The 27,586-nt window shown below is 48.2% G+C and overlaps 1 long non-coding RNA gene and 1 pseudogene across 1 annotated transcript; one reads left to right on the plus strand and one right to left on the minus strand.

The window, feature by feature from the left end:
* The window catches only part of LOC141918808 (kinesin-like protein KIF20B), a 38,609-nt pseudogene extending 23,872 nt beyond the window's left edge, over window positions 1-14,737 (plus strand).
* Window positions 14,738-17,647: 2,910 nt separating this feature from the next.
* On the minus strand, window positions 17,648-18,207 carry LOC141918493 (uncharacterized). Its single transcript, XR_012621689.1, has 3 exons — window positions 18,117-18,207; window positions 17,923-18,032; window positions 17,648-17,767 (listed from the first exon to the last, which is right to left on the minus strand). It is a non-coding gene; the product is annotated as an uncharacterized LOC141918493 (long non-coding RNA).
* Window positions 18,208-27,586: the final 9,379 nt, after the last annotated feature.

Genomic DNA, 27,586 nt, shown 5'->3' on the forward strand with positions numbered 1-27,586 from the left:
AATAGCTTTAAGATGCTGTGTAGCCCTTCTGACTAGGGTTTCTTTAGTTCTGATATCTGTGGGCACGTGCATGTACTCTGAAATACAATTTAGCATGAAGGTCTGGGGAACTTTGAAAGGTTTTCCTTTTGTGAGACCTTATTTTGCATTGTTAATTATAGAATTTAAGAAATCTTCTATTAGGTAATTGTGAAGTAAAAATCCAAGGTAACTTGCTGTAAGCTTTTTAAAATAAATATGACCATTTAAAAATAAACCCATTAAACTTCTTAATGACTTTATAGCACTTAGTAACAACAGGACTTGTTACAATATTGTTGTTTTTTCTACTTTCTTTTGATTTTTATTTATTTTGATCCTTACAAGGTCTGGGATGTAAATATCAAGTTTATACTTAATTGATATTAACCTTGTCCCTTTTGTTACTGTGTAAGGACACCTAGTGGTAGAAATGGTTAGTCTACTGTGCTTAGAAAAAAGAATTTTAAAAAATTGCACTGTTCAAGAGTGAATCTGAGCGGTTTGTTACTTCAGGATCATATAATATGTAGCTGAAATCCAAAATTGTAATGCTTGTCATTTAGCTGATAGATCTGGGGTTCTATCCATGAATAAAACCAGCCATCGAAGAGCCTGAGTTAATGTGTAAAAGCTGTTTCTTTGAGATGTGTAACACTAATGTTATTTATGTCTCTTAATTTCTAACACAAGGCTACGTAAAGATCTTTCTGAGAGCTCTGCCCTTGTACAGAGCTTGAAAAAGGATTTGCAGAGGAAAGAGGAAGAATATGCAGATTTGAAAGAGAAACTTTCTGATGCCAAGAAACAAATTCAGCAAGTACAAAACCAGGTTTGTAACCCTAGGGCAAATGTTTCTTCTGCAAGTTTGTTTGGGGTTCTGTTAGTAAAACCTGTTTTCACAAGTCTCAAGCTACAGCTGTTAAAAGTGATTCATAACAAGGCTGTGTTCAGCCATCCATTTAGAGTAAGAGTGACTCTAAAGTTACATTGCCATTGAGCTGTGAGCTAAAGATAAGGTGTCAAAACATGGATTAGTACTGATATTGAAGGGGGGAAGTAAATTTTATTAATACACTTGAAAAAGGCTTGTCAAAAGTAGGTTAACCTGGTTATGGAGGAGGACTTTGTAATCATCATAACAACAGTAGCCTTCTGTTGTTATTTGTGCTGACTTCAAAGCCTCAGAATTCAGACTTTTGGAAAATGCTCATCTCTGGGAGGAAAAGATGGATTAATTGGAAAAGGAAAGCACAAAATTCTAGAGACTTTTTAAAATCTGAGATGTTTTCTGTTATTTTGGGGAAAATAAATGAAAAAATGGAATAACTTTTACTAATGTTGATTGTTAGTATTTAGTTATTAAGCAGTAGAATTTCTTAGAACCTCATGGGATATCACAAGAACTTAGAATCCAGAAGACTATTGCAAGAGTTTGGGCTTGAAAGTGGAGCCTTAAAAGAGTATTAATGTCTTCCCCAGCAGCTTAACATTTCAGGACTTTTTCCCTACTCAACATGCAGTGTATAATCCTTTGGGAAGTAGCAAGGAGTGGATGGGATCGCATGTCAGGAAACACTTTTTTTTTAAAGGACAACTGAATTTGTAGTTCGATTAGGCTATTTCCTGGTGGTTTGGTTTTGGTGGTGTGGTTTGTTGTTTTTCGTTTTTTTCCTGCCAAACTTAATACTCTATTTTATGGTGAAAATTGTTCCCTAGGCAGGATGTACAGCATAGTGCACTTCTAGCCCCTGAAATTTAGCAAAGATGCTTGCGAAAATTTGATTCTTGATGAAAGTATTTTTTTACTTAGATAACCTGCAGAGGTTGTAAAAGGCTTATAGCTAAATGTTAGCTTTGCTTGCTGTCTTTATGCATTGTTACAGGTGTGTAGAATGCAATCTGAGGAGAAATCCCTGAGGAACAAAGTTAATGAACTTCAGAAAATTAAAAACCAGTTTAGTAAAGAATTAGAGATCAAACAGCGCACAATCCTGCAATTTAAAAAGGTATTCTATTTTTTTAAATTTTACTTGCTTTTAATTTTTTTAAGTAATCCAGTAATGAGGCAAATTTTCCAACCAACAGGAGAAAGCTTACAGAAATAGGGGTAAAAACAAGAGTATCCAGATGAAATTAGTCTTAATGGATGAATGAAAGATGTTTAAAGAACTTCTCACTGCAGGACCTTGGCAAATTGTTTTAAATTGAGTAATCTGCCTAGTAAATACATACTTAATACCTGCAGATACCCTGATTCTGATTAGTGACGCTTAGATATGTTAGTAGTAATGTCTTCTAAACACTTTTTTAGTCAGCTTGAATGCTCCTTTCACTACATGAAAAACTTACTTATTCTCGACTGTTTGTCTTCAAATACTTCATTTAATACTTACTGAGGCTCAGAATGAAAAGCTACTAATATGTAGCATGTATATTTGTTTCTTTCAATATGTTTTTGACATGTTTTCTTTAATTCGCTTTCAATGTGATATTTAGAAGCAGCCGAATAATGAGAAGCTGGAAGAAATCTCCAAACAGTATGAGAAAGTGTGTAAAGGTCAGAAAAAGCCCTTACTGTGCCATTTTTTGGGTGTGGAATGGCAACATAATGAGTTGTGATGTTATCTAATTTGGAGAGTCTTGCATATTTATATTTCAAAATACTGAGAAAATCCAACCTGGGCATTAAAATGTTACAGTCAGGAACTAATTTTTATTGAATCATTATTAGCAGGAATATTTGAAAGCAAAGAAACAGCCTCAGAATAAGAAACATAAGCCCCAAAGAAAGACTGGATTTGCTATCAGTGTTAACTTACTCGATATTGGTATTTATTTGCCACTTTAGTTGGCCATGTTAACAACATCAAACACTGAAACATGAACTAGCACAACAACAGTTTCTGCAGGTTTGATAAACACTCAGCAGTTGAACAATAGTTAGTTTTTCATATAATACAACCCTTAGCCTGACGTTAACACTGAAATGAATGCTCACCTAAATCAAGTGGATGAGAATCACTTCAGAATTCTGGATTTGGAAAGTTCTGTAGAGATACTCTATTTCTTTCTAATAGAGCTTTAGATCTCAGGAAATGGGGGAAATTACTTGTGATGAAGGCACTTTGGGAGAGAATGGTGGGAACTAGGATGGGGGCTCATCTGTAAATTTATTTTCAGATCTGTGTGTGTTAAGGTTTGAGCTCAGCCGGCAGCCAGTCGCCACGTGGCAGCCGTTCACCTCCCCCCTCCCCTCCCCAGTGAAATAGGGGAGGGACAAAAAGAAGAAAATTCGTAGGTTGAATAAAAAGAAAGAATTTACTAAACATAACAAGAAAACAACAGTAACAGTAGTGAGTCCAAAAAGCGGGTAAAATGCAGCAGTGTCTTACCAAGTGCAGCGACCGCCCCCCACCCCCAGCAGCACCCAACCTCACCCAAAACCTGAAAACGGCAGCAAGGAGGCAAAATTGTTTTGGATGTATTGTGATAGCTGCTTTAAATCTCTGTTTTGATTTGTTGAGTGTTATTTAGGCATTAATTTTATATAGTACATAACAAACTTCTAACAGTTAAAGGCTTCTGTTGTCCCTTTGTGGTCATAGCTGATAAATCCAAGTAACTTCAGTAGAAGGATGTGAATGTGGTCAAATATGCGTTTAAAACTGTGTGTTATATAACCTCATTTTGTGTACTGACTAGAACTGGAAGCATGGAAGCAGAATTATAGAGAGCTGAATAACCAGAGCAATAGTGACTGGCGGCAAAAGATGAGCAACACCGTGGAAAAAAGCATAGATGAAAATGAGGAATTAATAAAGCTGCAAAAAGAACTGAAGGTAAAACATGGTGATGTAATTCATACTTAGGTTTAAAACCATAACTTTCATTTAGAAGTCTAAATTTTTTTTGTGTCACTATCTTCAAGAGCTAGGGCATGATGTGGCAAGTTCTTACACTGGTGAAGGAAACCTCCTCTAAAAACTGCAGTGCGTCAGTGCAGCAAAGTCTGGATGGAGTGTCTTTGTAATACACAGCATCACTGATGCCCCACAGTGGAGTGCACCCTTCACTGTGGTGTGCTGCCATGGACGGTGCTTCTCTAGCTGGGCTCCTCTTACAGCTGTCCTGAACAGATGTCAGGAGCTGGATTGTTTCAAACCTTTTTCCCATCAGTTGCTTGGGCAAATAAATTGGACACTTTAAAGATCTTGTGCTTGCTGTGTGATCTGTAAGCCCTTCCCGTTAGGCTGAGGGTTTACCTCTTAATTCTCCTTAGATTAGAAAGTAGCCTTTTTTCCCAGGCGGCTTTTCAGGTGCCTTCTGTCTTGTGTGGGAGAATGTCTGACAAGAGGTTTGATTGTGGTGGAGAAGGAGGCAAAGTTGCTGTGGATTGAAGTGACATTCCTGGTTACACACTATCTCTGTTTCCCATTCAAATTGTGCTGCATTTTTTGCTTTTCAGTCTTGAAGTAGGTTTCCTAACATGACCTGCAGGGCAGTATAAAAGATTGGGAATTTGTAAGTAAAAAGGGTCTTTTTGCCATTACCTTTGGTGTAACTTTAATAGTGTTTGTGACTTACCCAGAGCATTTTTAGAGGAAAAATAGTCTGTTCCCTGAAGACATGCCAGTCTGAATAATGAATTCTGAAAACTGCTAAACAATTCTTTTAAATGGAAAAAAACAAACGAGAATGTAATACTTGCACTTGGGAATATGCTGGAGTAAAACTGTGCTAGTATTTCTGATATCTTTTTGAAACTAATGTGTTTAACGGTAATTTGGATTTTAAGACTTCTTTTTGTGTCGCTTAATCTCTGCCTATGGCTTTATTTCTGGTTCCACTAAAATAGGAGAATGAGGCGAAGTATCAAACTGATAGAAAGAACTGGCCAGAGGAGAAAATGAGACTCATAAGTCAAGTGAAAGAAGCTGAGAGCCATTGCAACAGAGAAATGAGAAAATTTGTGGAAAACGTTGGTAGAGCAACAAGCAGAAATTGTAAGTGACTGGAGGTCTCAGCAGAGTCCTCTAGCGTAAGTCTTTAGTACAGAGCAGATCTCGTGTCAAGTGTTAACAGTGTGGGCGCTTGAGGGGAGCTGGCCTTTGTCAAAGTCCCCTCACTTTATCACATGGCAAAGCCTACATGAGATCTTCTCCGTGTGAAAAGGGAAGAACAGGAGTGTCACAAAATGAAAAAGCATAATACCTAATGGAAGTGCAAGTGCCTGTTCCTTTCTGTCCTATCACCACCACCACCTTGCTGTGAATTCTTCAAACTTCATCTTGTGTGTAAAACACCAATAAGTAACCTATGCTTAAATGAATTGCTACTTAATGAAGCTGAGAAAACATACCTTGAAAAACAAGATTTCTTGCTTGGCTTTTCTGAAAAAAAGAGGGGGGGGGGGGGGGGGGGCGGAGGAAGAAAAGCCTATGAGGCTTTAGCAGAAAGAGAAGAAGCAGGCAGTAGTTGACAAAAAAAGCTTCTTTCCAGTAAAAATACTTGGTCAAAATGCTAGTGGTTTTGCTCCCATATCACTTTCAAAATAGAGTGACTGATAGTTAATAACAAGGCGGATACCTTGCCTGGTCACTGGACTGTATCAAGGTTGTAATTTCCTGAGCATATGAAATTATTATACGAATCTGTACAATCTAAAGCTATACTTGCATCTAGAAGTAGTTAGCAATGACCTTCTGGACCTGCAATCAGTACAGGAGGATGTTAGGAGCTTAGGACTACTTTCACTTTGTCTGTGACTTTGCTTGCCTGAGACTTTCCAGTAATAAAATCAAAAAGTGGGCAAGCAGGAGTGGTGGTTCTTGACAAAAATTCTCTTCACAAAGAGTATAAGTATAGACACATTTTTTTCTAATTTGAAGCATGGTTTGCTTTTGTATATTTGTAGTGAAACTAGTTCGGTGTGAGCTTTTTAAGATCTACATCTCAAGTCTACTAAGGCCATAAGATAGTACTAACTATGCCAAACTAAACTGTCAGAACAGTTCAGATGGTTTGTAGAAGTTTTGGCTCTATTTCAAACATATTGAAATTGTTTGCAGCTAATATAAAAAAAGCTTTATGCTTTTCTGAAACTGAATTTGTAACAGTAACTGAAGTTTCAAAAAACTTATTAGTTCAAATAAACACTCAAGTCCATTTGATCATTTGATTGCAATTTGATTGGACTGGAAATCTGAAACAACTATCACATCTGCTGCCTTTTTCACAGAACCAAGAACTTCATGAGCAAATGGGAGGTGAACTTTTATAACCCTACATAAGTAGAGTAAAATAAAAATTTTGCGTTACATCTTCCCAGGCTGTTATATGACCTTTCTTGACTTTAAATAGAGGCCACTCATACATGAAGTTGTTGGCTTTTTGTTGGACAGCTGGCTGTTTGAGCCTGCAATTCTAAAACTGATGCTGCTGAGTAATTGTAATGATGCTCATGCACATGTTAATTTCTTTTGCCAATCCTACAATTTGTGGCAATTTTTGCTATGTTTATTAGGATAAGGAAACTGATACAGAAGAACTAAGAAAACAGGTGGCTGAGAAAGATGACTTTATAAAGGAATTGAAACAACGCGTTAACCATAAAAGTCTTCAGTCTTTGGCAGAAGTACCTTTACCTGAAGGACAAGATAAAATAGATCAGTCTGTAAACAAAGAGGTATGTTTGTTATATTTGTAGAAAGTATGTACTAATGATATGTTGTTAATAACTTCGTTGTTTTGTTGTTTGCTCACTATATATTTCAGCAATGTGGGGAATCTCCCAAAAGTTACTTCCTGTAGTTCTTCGTACTTTAGCTGTATCATTAGCTCTGAGTTCTTGTTCATTCTTCCCTCTCCCTCTTTCAAGTCCCCTCTCAGAAATAAGAAGTACTTTAGTTAATAGAACATCACCTCTCTATACACTATAAAACTTCTGTACCTGAGGGAAAAACTAGTTAACTAATCCAGGTTCTAGAGATCTGAAGACATAATATTTGTGATGTCACCTCTGTTTGGTTATGTCAGTGGTAAGGGGATTTCAGCTCAAACAACTTTCCCGATATCACCTATAGTGTGGTAATAGAGATGGTTCTGTAATTAGAGCTGCCAGTCCATATGGGGTTCACAAGAACAGAACAGTATCTTTCATCTTACTTAAAAACAAAACAATATTTGAAGTTTACACAAAGAAAAGATCGACTTTGCATATTTCCTGAACAAAAATTAAAAGGCTTGCACCTGTACTGAGCCTTCTGATTCTGACCAAATCCCTGTGTGCTACATGAGCAGTATTCAATGAGGTAGTTTTCCTGTTAAACTGAATTAATGCTATGTGACTTCATTGCTAACTAGTAATGAAGAGAGCTGAACATGGATCTCCTAGCAGACCCTCCCCTGGCTGCTAGAAGATGCGATTCTCCTCTTGTGGCAGAACTGGACTGAATGATAAAATGCATCTCTTCATCTCTTTCCTGTCTACTGCCAAATAAGACTGGCCAGTTTCTTGCTACTTCATCAGTTCAGCTAGTGCCGAATAGATAAAGCTTGTGATGTATGAGGGAGTAGAGAGTAGCTGTCAGAATGGTTATTGCTTTATATAGCTTTGTAATGGCAGCTAAGAGAGCACCATAAAATTAGTTATTTTTGCTATGAAATTAGTTCTAGAGAAGAATTGTTGTGAACAGTTGGTGCTGAAGTATTTACCTCAAGCCAGTAGCAGCAGTACTTGATGTTATGAATAAGGAGAGGCTACTAACAGGATTATCATGTGAGAAACTGTTATGGTGGTGAAGTGAATGGGGTAGAGTTTTTGGGGGAAGTCAAATAATTCTCAGGAAAGATATAGTGGAGATAAAGAAGAAAATCTAAGGTGATCAGGACGATGTGTGTCTCCTGCCTTGTGAGGAGAGGCTAAGAAGCTGGCACTCTGATTAGGAGAGGTTAAGGCCACCAGAGGGTTGTGGGGCTGAGGTTTACAAAATCATGGCTGCGATGGGTAGACAGAAGGCACAACTGTCCTTGGTAAAATCCTGCAAGAACTGGGCAGCGCTTCATGAAACTAGTAGGAGATAATTTTAAGACAGTTAAAATAACATATTCCTGTATGAAGCAGCTAGTAATCTTCTGGAGGTGGTGGCAACAGGTACTGTCAGCAGGGATTAGAAAAATTTTGTAGTAGAAATCCATAAATATATTTTTAAATGGATACTCTGAGGGTTAGGCAGTGGTGTAGACTCTGACAATTCTAATGCAACAGCTGAGAATGCTGGGAGAGTATGGAGAGAACAGATGACAAGGTGACCAGGATCACACACGTTATCCTTAAATAGCATCTCCCTTTGCCACTCTTGGGGCAGAATATTGAACTAGACAGACTGTTGGTGAGACCCACCAGGGCACGTCTTATGATGGCATCGTGAGTCGAGGTTACTGCCTTCGACTTGTGTTGTCTTTCAGCCCAGGTGTTCATTAGCTGTCTGCACTTGAGCTTTTGTATTGTAGCTTTAGAAAAATCAAAATATTTTGAGGTTTACAGTTTAGCATAATCTTTTCTCATTCTAAATATTTACACTTCATGGAAAAACAAAGCAGAACTAATCCTTTACTTGGACAAAGTATTCCAGTTAGATATGATGAAGTTAAAAGGAATTATTCATTATCTCGATGTCTTAGCAGTGCCTCTTCATTAAGTGAGGTAGGTACAAAACTGAAATTTAAAAATTTTATGCAGTTGTATGGGTTTTGCTAAATGCAGAATAGGGAAGAAAATGTATCCTGCTGTCTGAACAATTCTAAAGTTTTCTTCTGCAAATACCTTTCTTGGTGATCAGATCACCTGATTTAGTGGCTTTTGGTAGAAACGAAAGATGTGTAACATAATCACGTGAATAGCTATATCTGACTTCAACTGCATGCTCTTGAAATCCTGCCTCTCACCAATGCTTATGAAGTGGCTGATTATTAGATAAGTCACTTGAAAAAAAGATAAATAAACCCTTTTAAATGGATGAGAAACAGCAGGGCAAATTGGATTTGCTTTCTTCCACTGCAGGATTCTTGTGTATAACTTTGTTAGCTAACGACACTAGCCATTCCTACGTAACTTTTTGATTGCTAACTCTCATGAAGTAGCAGTTACAAAGAAAAATGTTTTTATTAGCCAACTCCATTTTTGGGAATGCAGTGGTGCTCGTATTCCCACTCAGAGTCCCAGCTAAACTGCTGCCACAGAGATGCAGGAGCTGGGAAGACCACAGCTCTAATTTGCTGGTTTTGCTAAGAAAAACAGGTTGGGTGGATGGTGGAAGGTAAGTGCTGATGAGGAAGAAAAATTGTGCAAACTGACTTTTCCGTCCCACCCTCCCTGTGCAGTCCGTGCGGTTTGGCTGTGAGCAGGTACAAGACAAGGTTTTCAGCTTGTGGGCAGCGGGCTGCCTTAGTGCCTGCTCTTCCTCCAGAGAACAGGTGGTGATGTAGAAGTCTCTCATAGGTTGAATTTGGCTTGTAGCTTGCTGGTTGGACCTCGTTACTTGCACAACTTCTCTGGTGTAGAAGGGGAAGGGAGAGTTCCTTAAAGATAGGCTAGAGAAAGGTTATACTTTTCTCTCAAAAGCTCCCGTTACTGCCTAGCTCCTAAGGAGCGGCAGAGTTAAGATGAAAGTCATATCAATTCTACTCCTGCTACTTGTGAAAACTGTGACTGTCTCTGCCCTTGAGCAAAATGACTTGGAAACAAAGTATCAGGCTGAGTTCAAGTTCTGTGGTTGTGGATAGAAACATTAACTTTTTTAAATGTAACAAAGATTTAGAAAGTAAGGGTTAAACTCTGCTATGCTTGAAGTAGATTCCTTCAATTAGAAGTGTTCTGAAAGTGAACAGCTGGAAAGTGGAATGCTTACTTTGCAATCCATTGGGGAAAGATATGTATTATGGGTTTTTTAGCTCAGTTATTTCAAAACTTGTGTTCTTAAAATTTCCGTGTATTTGCAGGACCATTCAGAAATTGTCCTTCACTCTTCAGAAGTGTCCACAGAAAATGGAAATACTAGTCAGTTCCCAAAACCAGAGGTGGAAATCCAGTTCACAGCTCTGCAACCCAGTAAGATGGAGGTGAAGCACCAGGGCAGCACCTTACCACTTACAGTTAAAATGCTCAAGCCAAGAAAGAAAAGGAAGAGTGAAGAGATGGATGAGGTATGACTTAGACCAACTGACAAAATACGTTGTGCAGTTTTTCAATTTATTACTCCAATCATTTGTTAAAATCCTATCCTTTTGATTCTCACTGAGATCCTAAGGATACATAGAGAGAATATTTAAACCTCTTCCCCCCCATGCCCCACCCCCTGCCAAGTGGTGGATCTCTGGCCTATGTTGAATAAAGTCATAGATTTCAATTTATCCAGACTCTGGACACTTGTCCCTGATCGGTACTTCCTCTTAACCTTTTAATTTCTCTCTCCTTGCTCTTACTGTTTGCTTCTGTCTCTAGCTGTGATCTGCAGGATTACAGACCAGTTCAATAGAACTGCTTCTTTTGGTTTAAGCAACCATTGGTATCAATTATAATCTCTTCTAATAGGCAGTTACAAGTTAAGCCCCTGGGCTTAATCAATGCATTTCAGAGTTTCAAGACCACTTCCTTTGACTTTTTGTCCAGTCTGTGTTTTCTTTGATCTTTTTGTACTTAGAGGGAATATACAGAACTAATTGCATGAGCACCTGAACCTCCCTGTTTTCTGTAGAACTTAATTCCTCTTTAATTCCTTCAGCTGTGCTAGGTTATATGCACCAGCCTTCCTAGAGTGCTGTGGTGTCTACATGCGAGACTAAGGCTTCACAGCAGTTCAGGCTGGTAAAAATCTTCTCCGCTCCTACTCGAACTGCACATTTCTTTCCTCTGCCTTTTATCAGCACTAGCACAAACACAGCTATCTCTACAACACTTACAGAGGCTCTGAAACCCTGACACCTCATTGTGGTGGTACTTACATACCTGTAATCTTACTTGTGGGGCTTATGAATCTCTGCACTTGTAAGGACTTCTGCAGCTGACAGGGGGGTATAAGGGAGGTGACCTGTGGATCATTTGCATAAGTGGTAAGTGACGCTTTGAGTGAGTTTGTCTCAGCTGGGGAGTGAAGTGTCTGATGCTTTTCTAGCATTCTCCTTCAAGTGTTCTCAAGTGGTGTTTTTCTAATCTCTTAGTAAAATAGTTAAGGGAAATGGCCACTTCAGTGATTAGTGTTCAACAGTACTTCGATAAACTCACTTTGTTAAATTTGGATTGCAAAAGTAACTGTTAAAAGCTGTGTAAGTTAATTCATCTGGAATTGAACACTTCATTCTGGAATAATGCCCAGAGTTGATTTAAACTTCCTATGTCTTGAACCAATTTTCTTTGAGAGTAGTATTCTCTTAGACTGCTGGAAAAGTAAGTGTAAAAATAATCATCCTTCTGAAGGCACTGAAAAAGTACTGCACTTATCTACAGATGGATATATTTCATCTAACGTAGTCACCCATGTTTTGAGAAGACTGTTTTACTGATCCGTTTATAAATCCTCTCATAGTGTAGATGTTCATACCCCGATGGGATAACATTTAGCTAAGTAATTTTTCAATAACGTGGAACTAATTTTAAAAGTATCTTATTGCTGTTTTATTCACCTGAATGTTACTCTTAAATATTTATCTTCATGTTACATATGCCAAACAGAGATAGATTTTAAAGTGATTCAGTAACTTTAACTGTTACAAGTCTACTGAAGACACAATTTGGTTTTTAAATTTCCTAAAACTGAAAAGCACTGTTAAAACTAAAACTAAGGACTGAGGGGAAACCTGTGGTGCTAAAATAACCACATACTGCTCATGTCAAATTTTTTTAAAAAATAAAACAAAAACCCCTTGGCTTTTTAGAAACAAACAAAACCAAATCTTTTGCAGAGACTCCCTTCTAATTAAAGAACAAAACCCTCTTTCCATTTTCTGATGCTGTTACCAGCTGGTATGGCTGTCGGTTATCTGAACTCTCTTGGCACCACTTCACGAGATAGAAGATGTCATTACAAGACAGCTTAACCAGGCACTGTGCTACCAACCTGGCTTTCATACTTGTCACCATAAATCTGAATTTACACTTAGATTTTTTTAATTTCATTTTGTGTGTTGGCTTGTCAAATCTCTTAAAGACAAAAGTATAGGAAATAATGGAGAGAAGAAAATAGTAAATGTCAGAATGGTTTGACTACAGGCATTTCTAGTTCCCTTCCACAAGTTTGTTTAGCGTTTCATTCACATTTGAATAGTTACCTCTATCCAGTATTAGTCAATGCCTCCCTACTGTTAGTCATAGCATTTAAACAGTGGCTGCTTCTCTAATACAGATAATTGTTCTTTCCAGAAGAATCCTAGTTAAAATTTGTCATATTTATTTTCTTAGGATTTTGTGAAAAGTGGGAACAAGAAAAATGCAAAACCTGCTGTGACTAATTCACCTTCTACAAGCAACAAGACAATAGTTTGGTTGTGTTCAATTTTGAAGTTAGTTTCTCCTTTCACGAGTCCACCTTTTCTGTATAGGTGGACTCGTGAAAGGAGCAAACATTCTTATGCAGCAGTATCTTATCCTTATCTATGTATTTTGATAGGATTCTTAAACACTTACGTTGTCTTCCTGCTAAACTTTCTAAGCTAACCAAAGAGAGTCAGTCTGTATTTGCCAAGAACGTGTACTAGCTGCAGCGTACAGGGATTCACAGGGAAGGATGTTGCATGCTGAGTAGTTACGAAGACTAGTCTGAACATACTCTTAGCATATGTCATGTTATAGGCAATTTCTTTTGAGGTAAAACTAAGGTTTGTGTCATCTGTATGCATGACAATTATAAAAATATGATTTTAGGCCTTAGTAGTAACCTGGGCAGGCTCAAAGGGTGGACAGAAGACTTATTTTCACCATCAGTTTCCTTCTGTTTTATAACTAGAACAGCTGGTCTAATGAAATACTCTAAAACTTTGAATCTACTTTTTTTGTAAAAGAAACTATTTGTTTCCTATCTTACTCATGCCCTTAAATGTATTCTGTGAAACTCTGATAATTTTTTTTCTTTTGGGTATAAAATAAGGTTGTCTACATTGCTTGCTGTGGCAGTGTCATTGTATAATGAACAGAGGTATCAGTAGCAAAGTTCAAAATGTCAGCTTGAAAATAACATTGAAGTCAAATAAAATGGAATTAAACTTGAAGATAAGTCAGTTTTTCAACTTAAACAATGATCTTGTATTTCTGTACAGATGTCTTCTACAAAGTTGTTTAGAAACGTATACCCCTTAAGAAAGCAAGAATCTACTTCAAGTAAGAAGTCAGCTAAACAGAAAGATGGAACACTACGAAAAACTGGAGATTTTTTCCAAAGTTCTCCTGTTATTATTCGCTCTAAAGGTTTGTACAGAATAAATCAGGCTTATTCCATGTTATCTGGGTATTGCTCCAGCTCTCTGTGGTCTCTCTGATATGGGGGGGTTTTGTGGGATATGGGGGTGTGATTTGAGGGTCTATGGGGGGATTTAATGTGATTTGCTGGAATATGGGGGTGTTTGGGGGGGAAATGTGGGGGTGATTTGGGGGGATCAGGGGGATTTTGGGGGAATATGGGGGATAGAAGGGTATTTTGGAAGGATATGGGGGTTTGGGGGTGATATGGGGAGGTTTGGAGGTGATTTGTGGGGATTTGGGGAGATATGTAAGGGTTTGGGAGGGTTTGGGGGCATATGGGGTGTTTGGGGGGATATGGGGAGGTTTGGGGAGTGATTTAGGGGATATGGGGGGGTTTAGGTGTGATTTGGGGGATATAGAGGAGGTTTGGGGGTATAGTTGGTTTGGGGGTGATATGGGGTGTTTGAGGGGATATGGGGGTGTTTTGGGGTGATTTGGGGGGTTATGGGATGTTTTGGGGTGATATGGCGGGATATGGGAGGTTTTGGGGTAATATGGGGATATGGGGGGCTATAGGGAAATTTTGGGGTGATTTGAGGGGATATGGGGGGGTTGTGGTGATATGGGGGTTGTCTGGGGTGATTTGGGGGTGCTAAGGTCTGTGGGGAGCACTGTGGGGGCACGGTTTGGGGGCAGCTGTAGTGCACTTTGGGGTCACAGCTCCCCCCCTTTCCGCCTCCTCTTCTCCCGCAGCCGCCCTGATGCACTTTGGGCAGCGTCTGTGCGTGGTGGTGTACCCCTCCCGCCCTGGCCCCCAAAGTGACCACCCCCCCCCCCCAGCGACCCCCCCATCTCTGCCGGTCACCCCCGCCAGCCCCTCACTTCCCCGTCCCCCCCCAAGCCCCGTGGGTTGCTCTCCCCCCACCCCACAGGTGCCTTAAACCTGCTGGGCGGGGGGGGAGGAATGTGGGGGGGCGTGGCTTGTGGAAGTCCCACCCCCCTTTTATTTTTGGTGTATTTTGGGGGGTTTTCTGTCGGGGGGGGGCGGGGGTGTCCTAAGGGAATAAAGAACCTTGCAGTGAAGGTGTGGGGTGGAGTCAGTGTCAATGGGGGGGGGGGTGTAGGTCCTACAGAAATATTTGGGGGGGGCTGTGAGCCTTCAGGGGATCGGGGAGTGGGGCTGGGGGGGGCTGTGAGCCTCCAGCTGCCTTGTCAGCAAACCAGGCTGCCCCGGCGTGCCCCAGCACGGCTGTCTTCTCCATCTGAAGCTTTGTTTTAGGCTATTTACAGCATTTTTTATTTGTTTATTTACTTGTTTATTGATTTAAAAAATCAAAGGCAAGCTGAGGTCTTGCTCAGTACCGTGCCTTCGGGCCATCTGAAAGGTATTTGTACCCCCTGGGGCTGGCGGGGAGACCCAGCGCTACGGCTGCCCCCTTCACCCACCAGAAACCCCTGACCGGCTCCTTACTTTGGGAGCGTTTAGTATTTCCCTGTGCAGAGGAAAATTGTGTTGGAGGAAACCCCCCAGGCGCAGCTGCAGGACTCCAACCCAGGAGTGGGTGCAGCGTTTGAGGGGAGGGTTTCTACCGCCCAGAGGGGACGTTTGGTTTGTACCATTGCCATGAGTTCGGGGGCTCTGAGGAAACTGCCCGACAATCCGTGTGCAGGGATGAGGGCCCCGGGGGACAGTGAGCTGCCGGGGATGGTGGCCCCATAAGGACCTTCAGCCCTTCCTGGCCACTGTGCCCTGCCTACGTCTTGCCCTCACCCTGAGCTCACGGTGCTGCTCCTGGGAGAAACCCAAAACTCCCCAGGACGTGCTGCTGGGCAGCCTGCTCGAGCTGAGCCTGCTTGAGCCCAGCTTGGACCAGACGACCTGGACAGGCTCCGTCCAACCTCCACCCTCCCGCGTGACTCTGGGCTTGGGTTTCCCTCCTACAGCACCTCGACTCAGCCCTGACGCCCACCGGGAAGGGTGCTGGGACAAGGGACCAGCCCAAACTCCTCCCCCAGGATCCATCACAGAACAACAGCCCCCACTCCAGAATGTCTTGTGGCAGACTCGGTCACAAGAGAGAAAACAACTTTTTATTGCAAACAGCAACGCTGGGGGCCCCAAAGTCAGCGGATCAGGCGGTGACAATGAATCGGCACCTGCAAGGAGAGAGTCAGAAAGCTCTGGTGAGTCCCTGGCGGCAGGAAGAGGCAGGGTTGTGCTGCCCTCTCTGGGGAACACCGTGTGTGAGGAATTGCTGACGGCCCAGAGCAGAGAGCTGTTGCTGGCGCTGGCTACGGGGTGGCTCTGGCGCCTCGTCCCCCGGGCAATGCCCTTCGAGCCCCGAGCGCGCGCAGAGACGCGCAGTGCCCCTGTGCCACGCCGCAGGGCTCGGCCGGGAGCCCCTGGGCCCTGCCAGGGAGTTATTTCCAGACCCCGCGCAGCACCGTCCCTCGCTGTCCCTCGCCAGCGCGTTGGGCTGACGCAGAGGAGTGTGGAGAGGTGTGAAAGTTGGGCAGAGAGCCCGGCACGCACCTGGGCTGCCCGACCTGCTGCGCCTTCCTGCGTCTTTTCGCTGGTCCGTCGCCAGAAGCACCTTCTCTCTTCCTCCTCTTCTTTTCCACGCAGCTTTCGCTCTCTTCTCCCCAGGCTTCTCTTCTCTTCCGGCTCCTCTTCTTCTCCTCGTCGTGGGCAGAGCCTGCAAATCTTTCCATCCCACAGTGGGATTAGATAGGGAAAGCCACGACCCACTGGAGTCAGTTCTGATTTTAACCAAAGCGAGCTCATTTTACCTTCTTTCCTCTGGAAACCTGGCCAGTTGTTCTGGGCGCCCCAGGGAGTCTGCCATGCTCTCGGGGGTGGCTAGAGGCAAAGCTGGCGGTGCCTAAACCAGAAATGTCACGGTTGGCATGTGGCAAGGGGTGACCTGGAGTGGTAAGCGACTCTTTGCTAAATTGGTACCTGAGATCTCCAGAGGAGATGCCTTGGGCTGGTTTGCATCAGCCACAGTTCACACAGTCCCCCTGCTGACCCCCAAATAGACCTGAGGAAGCTCTGATGGAGTAGGGCCTGAGCAAAACCCCCCTGAAGTTGACAGCTGCTCCCCTCTGCCTCTTTGTAGGCATTTTGTGGGCCTTTGGTTTGATTAAGCACCTGCCGAGTGCATTTGAGACACAACCTTGCCAATTTCCCTTGCTATGTATCATCCCAAGGGGTGGAGGAATAACCCAAACCCACACCAGCTCTACTGCCAGGCAGAGGCACAGCAGCGACTCCCCTCCTACCCCAGACACGCTGTCACCGTGTTTGGGGAGCTGACGTACCTCTCCCACTTCAGACTCCACCGCCGTATCTCCCCCATCTTCCGTGAGGACACCGAGCAGAGAGGGGGGTGCATGCGGCAAAGCTTCTGCTCGGTGCTCGGTGTCCACTTTGCCTGCAGGGACACTTTTCTCTTCCAAACTCAGGTCTAGAAAGCAAAAGCATGTGCAACATGGTGACTTCTTGGAAGCAAAGAGAGCTAAAGCAACCCCCACCCGAAGCCCTACACTTCTGTGGTCAGCCCTCCGATGCCCTGTCTGCAGGCTTCAGCTCATCCTGCAGAGGAAGACGTTCATGTTTGGAGAGCAGTGGCAAGAGAGGCCACAGGACAAGCGGGGCTGAGAGGACAACACTCGATGCCCAGCCCTGTCAGAAGCAACACGGAGGTTTCTGGTGTCCCAAGCCCCAGCCGGTGCCAACCCTCAGTCCCCCCTCTCACCTCTGAATCTCTCCAGGGGGACTGGCAGCTCCTCGTCTGCTGGGCTGGAAAGGCTGCCCGCTTCCTCCTCAAAGAGATCCCTGCAGTTCTCCACCAGAAACTCCACCAGCACGTTCACCTGCACACATCAAACCGTGGGTCTCAATCGCGCTGCCTGACAAGGGACCAAGCAGCCTTTCCCACCCCTGCCCCCTGCTCCTGCCCAGAGGCTGTGGCTGTGGGGCTGCTCCTCCAGGCAGCCACCCCGACAGCATTTGCTGGTGGGAGGAGGCCTGCAGAGCCCTCTGCGCAGCCAAGCGCTGGTGGGCCGGGAAGGCTGCCCTGGCAGGTGGGGACGTGTACCTTGTGGGTCACCTCCAGCATGGCGTCCAGCGGGAGCAGGTCTGCGTGGGCTGGGCTCAGCAGGTTTGGCCCAACGCAGACAGCCAGGTTGCTGCAGCCCATCCTGCTGGTGGCTGCGTGGTGGCCGATGTGCTGGAGGAGGGACAGCAGCCGCTTCAGGAGGAGGAGGTTGGCTGCAGGCAACTTCTCGGCCACCCTGGGGGAACAGGAACACGGTGCTAATAAAGCAGATGTTGCCCACAGCGTTCCCCAGACCCACCCGAGGCTGGTGGGAGCCAGCGCAGCTTTCCAGGTGCTCTGGGCCAGCGGTCAGGGCTCCTGCTCAACAGGCAGGCTGCTGCCCACACTTACGCTCTCAGCTCCCTGATCTTCTCCTCCCTGCTGGCCTTCTGCATCGCCGCCATCCAGTCCTCGTAGAGGTCAGTCACAAGGAGCTTGCAGGGGATGCTCCGGAGGAAGTCCTGCAAGGCCCAGGGCTCCAAGTGAGCATTTGAACACTCAGGGCCAGCCAGGAGCTCCTCCAGCCGCAGGGCAGAAGCGCTCACCTTCAGGATGGCGGCCAGCAGCAGCGCGGGCTGGCTTCCCAGGTCGACGTCTGCGCCGCAGTCCAAGGCCTCCCGCAGCTCCCGAAGCTCTGTCCCACCGGCGGCTCTGCGGAATATCCCCTCGGTCGCTGGTCCTTTCTGCTTCAGCACAGCCAGCAGCTCCTGCAGGAGAGGCAGGAGGACAGTTGCGTGGCTGAGGAGCCGCCTTCCAGCGGCGGTGGCCAGAGCACTGCCCCAGAGCTGGCTCCGTGCTGGGGGTGAAGAGCCCAGTGCCCCATCCTCGGAGCTCCTGGGGATACCCGCTGCCCCTCCGGAGCCTGCGGAGGGAGGGCTGGGGACCCCCTGGACAGGCTGGCTGACCTGGATGGGCCGGGGCAGTGTGCCATCCTCGCAGAGGGCTGCCAGGGGCTGCCCAAAGAGCGCCCTGCTGCAGCCGGAGCCCGCCTGCCCTGGCGCCAGGACAGAGGCCGGGCTCCGCCGCAGAGCGAAGGGCCAGGGCAGCCCCCTCCACCTCCTGCTGCTGCTGCTGCTGCTGCTTCTGTTGCTGATCCCTCCTGCTGCAAAGGAAAAGAGAGCAAGAGCCCATCAGTGGATGCCGCCAGGCCAGCGCTCCCGGAGCCTGCCCTGCCCTGCCTGCAGCATGGTGCTGAGCAGTGAGGCAGGACAGGCAGGGAGCCGGCAGCTGGAACCACGGCTCCAGCTCAACAGCTCCAGCTCGGGGGTTCCTGAGAGCCTGGGACAGCCTGGCCCAGTCCTGGCCCTGTCCTCCTCCAGGCTGTGGGCAGCACCAGAGGCTGCGTGTCCCTGCAGAGCCACGTCCATTGGCCGCTGCCCAGTGCTGTCCTTCCTTCTCTGGCTGACGTCCTCCCTTGGGCTGCCCAACCTGGATGGGGACACTCAAGGGACAAGTGAGCACAGCCCAGCTGCTTGCAGGAGGGGCCTTTCTTTCCCAAACTCACCTGGTGAGCGGCAAACTCCCCCTTCACTGCTAGACAGGACTGTCGGAGGCCCTTGCTTGAGATCAGCCTGCAAGAACCCGGCACCAGCAGCCTGAGCACCGCGGAGTGGGGACCCTCTGCCCTCCTGGGCTCTCTGACCCGTGTGGCAGGTTTTCTCCCAGTGCCACCAGCAAGGATATGCCAGCATTCCTGGTGGCTCCTCAACCCTCCCCACTACCTGAATTGCACCAGGGGACCCTCCCTCCCTCCCTCCCTCCCTCCCTCCCTCCCTCGCAAGCTCACCCCACTGCACGCCCATCCCTGCACCCCAGCACAGCCAGAGGGGAAAGGCAGCCGTTCTCACCTCTGACTGGTGCTCCACCAGCCTCTCCAGGCTCCTGGTGCTGAACGGCCTCCACTGGCAAGAGAGAAGCAGCGGCAGAAGGTGAGCAGTGATGCCTGTGCTGCTCGGCTGGAGGAGCAGTGCTGGGGACAGCGCCCAGGCCAGACAGACACTCACGGCATGGCGGCGGCTCAGCTTCTCCAGGAGCTTGAGTGACGGGACAAGGGTCACTCGGGGCTTCTTGGCTGCGTCGGGTATCCTGTGCACCGGGAAGGGACAGAGCTGGGTGAGCCCCAAGCCGCCTCTTCTCTCTCATCAGGCAGCTCTCCCCGAGAGCTGCCCACAGCCGCGGGGGCACCTCTCCCCAGCTGGGGAGCTGTGTTCCCCCATCTGGCTGTGCCTGCAGCACCCCCCAGCTTACCCCAGCAACGTCTGCACCCACAGCTCCTTCAGCGCCTGGGAGCTGCAGCAAGAGGAGAAACAGCGTCAGGCCCCGCTGCCCCCCAGCCCGTGGGCAGAGGCGGATGCCTGCACAGCCCTGCCCCCTGGGGAAGGACACAGGGGCAGGACGAAGCGCCATGGGGCGGGACAGAGCTGCTGCCCAAGCCCTGGCTCCCTCTGTCCTGCCACAGCACCTGCTTTGGCCCTTCCCTTCTGGGGATCAAAAGGTGACCAGGGGATGCAGGACGCAGAAATGCCCCCCATCCCTCCCTGCCGGCGTGCTGCCCGCTCCCTGCCCAGGCTCTGCACGGAGGGCAGAGGCCCTTCACAGGAACCTCTCCTGCCCGGCCGTGGGACGTGGCACCACGACTCACCCGAAAGTGGCAGTGCAGGAGCCCCTGGGCCAGAGGAAGATGAGGGAGCTTCTCTCCTCGCGGCTGCCGACACCCTCCACCTCTTCCTCCCACGCCGCCTCCTTCCCGTCACTCAGCACCCACAGCTGGTCCAGGGCCAGGCGGAGCTGTGGGCGCAGGGTGGTGCCACCTCTGCAGAGAGCAGAGGCAGGCAGTGAGCTGGAGGTGGCCTCCTTGGGGTGCCCCCCCGGGCAGAGCCCTGCTCCCCTCCTGCCCTTGGGATGGGCATTGGTGCATCCAGCACACAGGTCCTGGGGCCGGGGGCCAGGGTGTCCCAGCCCTTGAGCCGGGGCCAGGGATGGGGCAAGGGCAGCTGGGTCGGAGGGTCTTACCGCAGCTTGGTGACCACCAGTTCCTCCTGGAGGAGGAGAAGGCGCCTCTCGCTCCTCTTGCAGCCCCGGGTCAGCTGCACATCTGCGCTCAGCACCGGCTCTGCATCGGCGAGAGCGTCCCTGCGGAGCAGAGCACGGCAGGCATCAGAAAGGCCGCTGCTGCGGGGCCCGGCCGTGCCCCCCTGTCCCCGAGCCACGGGGGGAGCCCACCTGGAGCCGCAGCAGCCGTTGGCCTGGCCCATCCTGCCCGGGACAGGAGGACCCTCGCTGTGCACCAAGGATGCGGCCCAGCCGGTGACAGCGAGGATGGGAAGCGGGTTGCCGGAGCCTGGTCAGCGCTGCTCGGCCAGACCCTGCCTCCTCCCAGTGCCGCTCTGTGCCAGCACAGCTCCGTGCTGCCGGCGCTGGGGGCTGTTGGCTCCAACTGATTGACAGCCCAACCCCAACGGACAGTGGGCGGGGCCACAGGCTGGGCGTTCTCTCCAGCATGGCCCCGCCTCTCTAGCATGGCCCCGCCTCTCTTGCCCTGGGGAGCCCAGCGCAGGACGGAGCAGAGGGAAGGACCCCTCCTCCCTCCACCTGCTGGCAATGCCTCTTGCCTTGGGCTTCCCCGCTGGCTCCCGGGCTCCAGCTGCACTTGGTGCCGCTGCTCACCACCCTCTGGCCTTGGCTGGTCAGCCACTTTCTACCCACCTCCCCCTCTCCTCAGCCAGCCCACGCTGCTTCAGCGTCTCCACGGGGCTATTCTGGCAGACGCTGCGGAAAGCCTTCCTCACGTCTGGGTGGACAGTGGCCACCGCACTCCTCTCGTCTCCCCAGCCAGTCATTTCACCACAGAAGGTTATTAGGTGGGGCCAGCAGGGTTTCTCCTGCTGACTCCATGCTGACGCCTAGTTCCAATGACCTTCGTTCCTTCATGTTTCCAGGACGTGCTGCGGCATTCCCAGCACCTCCATGAACACAGAAGCCCCTTTTCTCATCCAATATAATAATACAATAATATTATAATAATTATAATAATAATATAATGGTGCCTGGGACACACACACACACACACACAGAGTGACAGAGAGGGGTGTCTTGGGAGGAACCAGGCACCTGGGGAGTCCCCAGCCCCACTCTGAGGGAACCCAGGTGTCCGGGGGGTACCCTGGTGTGTGTGGGGGTCACTGGAGTGGAGGTTGGTCACGGGGGTGTTTGGGGAAGTTTTGGGGTGATTTGGGGTACATGGGCTGATTTGGGATGATATGGGGGGCTTGGGGGCATATGGGGAGGTTTTGGGGGTGATTTAGGGTATATGGGGGTTTTTGGGGTGCTTTGGGGGTATATGGTGTTTTGAGGGGATATGAGGGTTTGGGGAGTGATTTGGGGGGTATGGTGGTTTGAGGGGATGGGGGGGTGATTTGGGGTATATATGGGGGTTTGGGGGGATATGGGCAGGTTTTGAGGTGATTTGTGGGGATATGGGGAGATATGGGGGATTTAGGAGAGATTTGGGGGGGTTGGGGGATATAGGGAGGTTTTGGGGGTGATTTAGGGGATATGGGGAATTTTGGGGTGATTTGTTGAGATACAGGTGGTTTTGGGGTCATATGGGGGATATGGGGGAATATGGGGGTGTTTTAGGTTTATTTGGGGGGTTATGGGGGTTTTGGGGGATGCGGGGCTGGTTTGGGGGGATATGGGGTTTTTTGGGGGTGATTTGCTGGGATATTTGGGGGTTTGGGGGGATATGGGGGATATAAGGGGGACTTTAGAAGGGTATGGGTGTTTTGGGGTGTAATGGCAGGTTTTGAGATGATTTGTGGGGATATGGGGAGATATGGGGGGTTTTGGGGGGGTTGGGTGGATATGGGGGGTTTGGGGGCTTATGGGGAGGTTTTGGTGGTGATTTAGGGGATGTGGGGAGGTATTGGCGTGATCTGGGGATATACAGGATGTTTGGGGGTAAAATGGGGGATATGGGGAAGTTTGGGGGGGGTTGGGGGGATATGGGGGGTTTGGGGGTGATTTGGGGAGATATGGGTAGTTTTTAGGGTGATTTGGGGGATATGGGTGGGTTTGGGGTCATATGGGGAGGTTTTGGGGTTGATTTGGGATATATGGGGAGTTTGGGGGGATATGGGTGATATGGGAGGTGTTGGCGGGATATGGCGGGTGATTTGGGGGGATATGGGTGGTTTTGGAGGTGATTTGGTGGCATATGGGGAGGTTTGGGGGGATATTGAGTGGTGATTTGGGGGTGATATGGGGGTGTTTGGGGGTATATGGGGGATAGAAGTGGTATTTTGGAAGGATATGGGAGGGTTTGGGGTGATATGGGAAGGTTTTGAGGTGATTTGGGTGTATTTGGGGAGATATGGGGCATTTAGGGGGGATTTGGTGAGATATGGGGGGGTTTGGGGGCATATGGGTAGGTTTGGGGGGTGATTTAGGGGATATGGGTGGGTTGTGGGTTGATTTGGGGATATAGAGGAGGTTTAGCGGGTATAGTAAGTTTGTGGGTGTTATGGGGGTGGTTGAGGGGATATGGGGGTGATTTGGGGTTTATGGGGGTTTTGGGGGATATGGGGGATTATGGGGGTGTATGGGGAATTTTAGGGGTGATTTGGGGATATATGGAGGGGTTGTGGTGATATGGGGGTATATGGTGGGGTTGGGGGTATATGGGGATGATTTGGGGGCATATGGGGGGTTTTGGGGGTGATTTGGTGGTATATGGGGGGTTTGGATGGGATATGTGGGGGAGACCTGGGGGATATGGGGGTGTTTGGGGGATATGGGGGATATAAGGGTTATTTTGGAAGGATATGTGGGGTTTTGGGGTGCTATGGGAAACTTTTGAGGTGATCTGGGTGGATTTGGTGAGATATGGGGGTTTGGGGGGTTATGGGGAGGTTTTGGGGTTGATTTAGGGGATATGGGGTGTTTTGGGGTGATTTGGGGAGATATGGGGGTTTGGGGGTGATTTGGTGGGATATGGAGTGGTTTGGGGGGATATGGGGGATATAGGAAGTGTTTTGAAATGTTATGGGGGTGTTTATCCCCCACAAGATCCCTCCCAGTACCCCAGCAGCCCCCACTGGACCCTTCTTGCACCCCATTACTGTCCCCCAGGACCCCAATATCTCCCCCAGAAACCACCCCCAGGAGACGATCATTAGACACTGCCCCCCCCCTCCCCACCCCCAGACACTAATAAGCCCCTGAACTCACCCATGACCCCAATAACACCCCCCAAGCACCAAGACCCTCCACCAATACCTCCCTCAAAACACCCCCAGGACCCCAGTACCTCCCCCAGAACCCCCTCCAGGATGTCCCCAATCCCCCCACCTCAGGCACCAATATCTCCCTCAAGACCCCCCCCGAGGACCCCAATAACCCTCCCAAACCCCTCCAGGACACCCCCCACCCCCCGACTCCATTACACTCCCTCTAGGACCCAAATAACCCCCTCAGGACACCAATAACTCCCACAGAACCCCAATAACACCCCCCCAAGAATCCCCCCAGCTCCCAAATCCCCCACTCACGGCACAGGCAGGAGTGTGGGCAGGTGCTGGGGGGGGGACAACATGCTGGAGCCCCCCCAGGGGTCCCCTGGCCCCCACAGGGCCTACTTCCTGCTGACAGTCTGCGAGGGCCTATGGTCTGCAGTGAGGCGGCCTAGGCAGGAGGTCCTCCAGCTCTCTGTGGTCTGCACTGAGGGATGTTCCAGGAAGAGAGTTTGGTTCACCCAGCAAGTGGGAATTCCTCCTTTTAAAACACTCACTTTGTTCTGGACGGCTGAATGAATAGTCTTCCTGCAAAGGTGGCACCAGCACCAGCACCAGCAGCACCAGCACCAGCACCAGCACCAGCACCAGTGGTGGTGGCTCCGGCCTAGCAGTGGGTGAGTGCAGGGGCTGGGGCCGATTTCCCTGGAGGGGGTGGTGGTATCGCCGGGGAAGGGGAAGCTTTGGTCTAAAAACCCAAACTTTTTCATGGTTCTGATTTTTTTTAAAAAAAGTTTTGTTGTCACAGTTCGGGCTGTTCAGATGTTCTGATGTGTGTCTGTGCTTGTCCTTTTACCTTGAACTTGGTGGGTCTTTGCTGTCTGTAAGGGTCTGTTGTGTCTGCGGGGTTTATCTGTCAGGTTACCCCAGGGAAAGTGAATTTTAGTTCTTTATTTTTACTTCAAGTGTGAAGGAGGTGACACATTTAATATTTTCTGCTCTCTGTGGTGATTTGGGTTGGGTGGGTTCAATCTGATGAAACACCTCAGAGTGGTGCTTCAGAAGGTGCCAGTCACCAGAGCCAAGAGGTGCTGATCAGAAACCGGCATTGAGCCCGAGGGCAAGAGCTGGCCCAGGCGGGCTCTTGCCTTCTGGCTGCGGGACAGTTTTTCCCAGCTCGGGGGTGCTGGGAGCGATGTGGGGGGGTGAGCATGGGGGTGTGCTGGAGCCCAGCCCCTTTGCAGAGCCCTGCTGCTCCTCTGGCTTTCTGGACAAAGTTCAGTTTCTGTGCTGAGCTTCTAATTTACACCTTTTCCAAAAGACAAATCCTGTTTTGTTTCAAGTTGGAACGACCCTGCTCTGCTTTCAGAAAAGAATCTCTTGACATCTGCAGGCAGAGCAGAAGTCTCACACAATGAAGGTACAAGAAGTAATTGAAAAGTAATTAAAGGACAAGTTTCTGTGTGCTGGGATCCTGGGAGTGCTTCTGGTTGTGAAATCCGGCAGCAACACTTGCTCTGAGACTGCAAACAGCCGGCAGAGCTCCTGCCGTGGGTGGCACTGCTTCAGCCTCCCCCGTCAGCCGCTTCTTCATCTCCAGCTCTCTGCTCTGCACCAGCTCTGCATAAAATAGTCGCTTTTCACTGCATGTAGCTGTGGATTGCTGTAAACGTGATGTAACTGGTTGCCATCGTTCTTCTTTGCAAGCTTGTCCCGCCTGATGTGCTGTCGGTCTGCAGATCGTCACCTCGTTCCTAGGTGAGTGTTGGGGCTCCTCCTGGGGTCTCCTGTGCATCTTCTTAAATGTTGACAAAATGCCCATGTGGAAATAGAATTAATCATCAGAATAACTGATAAGGAAGAATTAATCAAGATTTAAACAAAACCAAGCTCCTGTCCAGAACACCTGTGTAGTTCATCTTGCCTGTTTTTTCTTCCCGTCGCTTTCAAGCTCCTGTTCAGTTCTGCTCTGCCCTGCATCTCTGCTTGTTCTCACCCCGATTTCATGTAGCCAGGCAGACCGACTTCCTCCTCCTCCTTTTCTCTGGTTTTCTCCCTGTGAAATCTCTTTTCTGTAATTGCCTGGTCTTCGTGGAAACACATTTAAAAACTGCTCTCGCAGGTTCCCCCCTTTCAGGAGGTGCCTGTGGCTGCAGGGATGCCATGTGAAGCAGGTGGGACAGGGCTGGTGTCTGCTCCGGGTCGGGGTTTGCACCCCTCGGGTGCTGCGGAGAGGCAGGGTGCTATGGGCTCGTGGCAGTAGCTCGGGCTCGGAGCAGAACCTGGTCTTTGGGGAAAACATGAGTTTTCCTGGAGTGACTCCCTGTCCCTAAGGCTGGCTGGCAGCCTGCAGCCGGCGTGTGCCCTGTGCCGGGGAGCTGGCCGGGGGGCTGTCAGGGGAGCGGAGAGGTCTGACAGCACCTTCCTGGGGCGCTGGCTGGGACAGGCTGGGGAGGTCTTGAGCTTTGTGTGTGGTGGTCAGGGGAGGCCATGCAGCAGATGGAGCCGGCTCGTCTCTGATCGACCTTTTGAGGCAATTCCTGTTGGGGATTTAGGTTTTAGGACAGTTAACTGAAATCTTGCTTTCTAAGTTCTTGCTGATCGGTATGAAAAATGCAACACCTCAGAATGGCAGTAGTCAGAGGTGGGCTGCATCTGGATCCAGGTGATGCTCCTCTGTCCTTAGAACTTAAGGAAGGAAGCTTGCAGGTGTCAGTAGTGCTGCTGCTGAGGGGATTGGGTTTTCCAGAGCTGGGGAGCAGATTCTTACCCTGTCTATACTGCGTCTGCACTGTGAAAGCTTGTGCACAGTAATGCCTTGCTGTCTGTCCCTTCTGTTTCAGAGCTCTGCTGTCAGTTGTTTAATACCCTGCTCTGGTTACTGTTGTCATGGTCCTGTTTTCCTTCATCCTTCACTGACCTTGCTGAGTAGCAGGCATCTGAAGGTGGTGATGAAAATGTGATGGAGCAGGAGAGGCAGCAGGACCACTGGCAGTGAAAGAGTTGTCAGGTGTTCAGTGTCACAGGAGAAGCAGCTGAGAGGTTTCAGAATGGTGATTTGTTTGAAGATGGGTCACACGGGGTCACCAGGACATCATGAAGTTTAATTTTGTGTTATAAAGGAATTTTCCACTCTAAAGCTCAGGCAAGTAGCAGTTATTTCTTGGTATAGTAAAAGCAGTTAGAATTTCCTCTACTACTTCTGTCATTACCAGGTGTTGAATTGGCAGCTGACAACCCCAGAGGTCTCGCTTCTGTCTCACCATCTTCCACATCACACCAGCTGTTCCTGTGTGGTTCAGCTGTGTGCATTGCTGAGGCGCCTGCACACATTCCTCTCTATCCCATTGTTTCCTACGGGAAAAATGGAATTGGGAACAGTTGCACTTTGGGGATTCCATCCTGGGCAGGCGATGGGATGTGCCTGAAACTGTAGTTTGACTGTATGGGGAATTATTGCAGAACCAGAGTGTAGGGTTGGGGAGTCAAAACGTTTCAGCAGCAATGAAGAGAGAAGTATGGGAAGGTTTCAGCTGCCAGCCTGCACACACTGGGTGTGCATGTACTCGAATGCACAGCTGCATTGCCCCAGGCTGCAGAGGTTATTGTGTAGAAAAGCCCTTGGTTAGGGGAATAGTTGTCTGTTGTTGAGGATTTCTGGAAAGTAAATGGCAGATGCCTTATGCTTCTGTCTGACTTGTTTATTCCATCACTACAGCCAGGATCTATCTGACTGTGTTTTAGTGTGTCCCTTTCTAGCCTTGGCCTGTTGTCTGAAGTTGGTC

The sequence above is a fragment of the Strix aluco genome, chromosome Z, assembly GCF_031877795.1.
Source record: "Strix aluco isolate bStrAlu1 chromosome Z, bStrAlu1.hap1, whole genome shotgun sequence".
Classification (NCBI taxonomy): domain Eukaryota; kingdom Metazoa; phylum Chordata; class Aves; order Strigiformes; family Strigidae; genus Strix; species Strix aluco.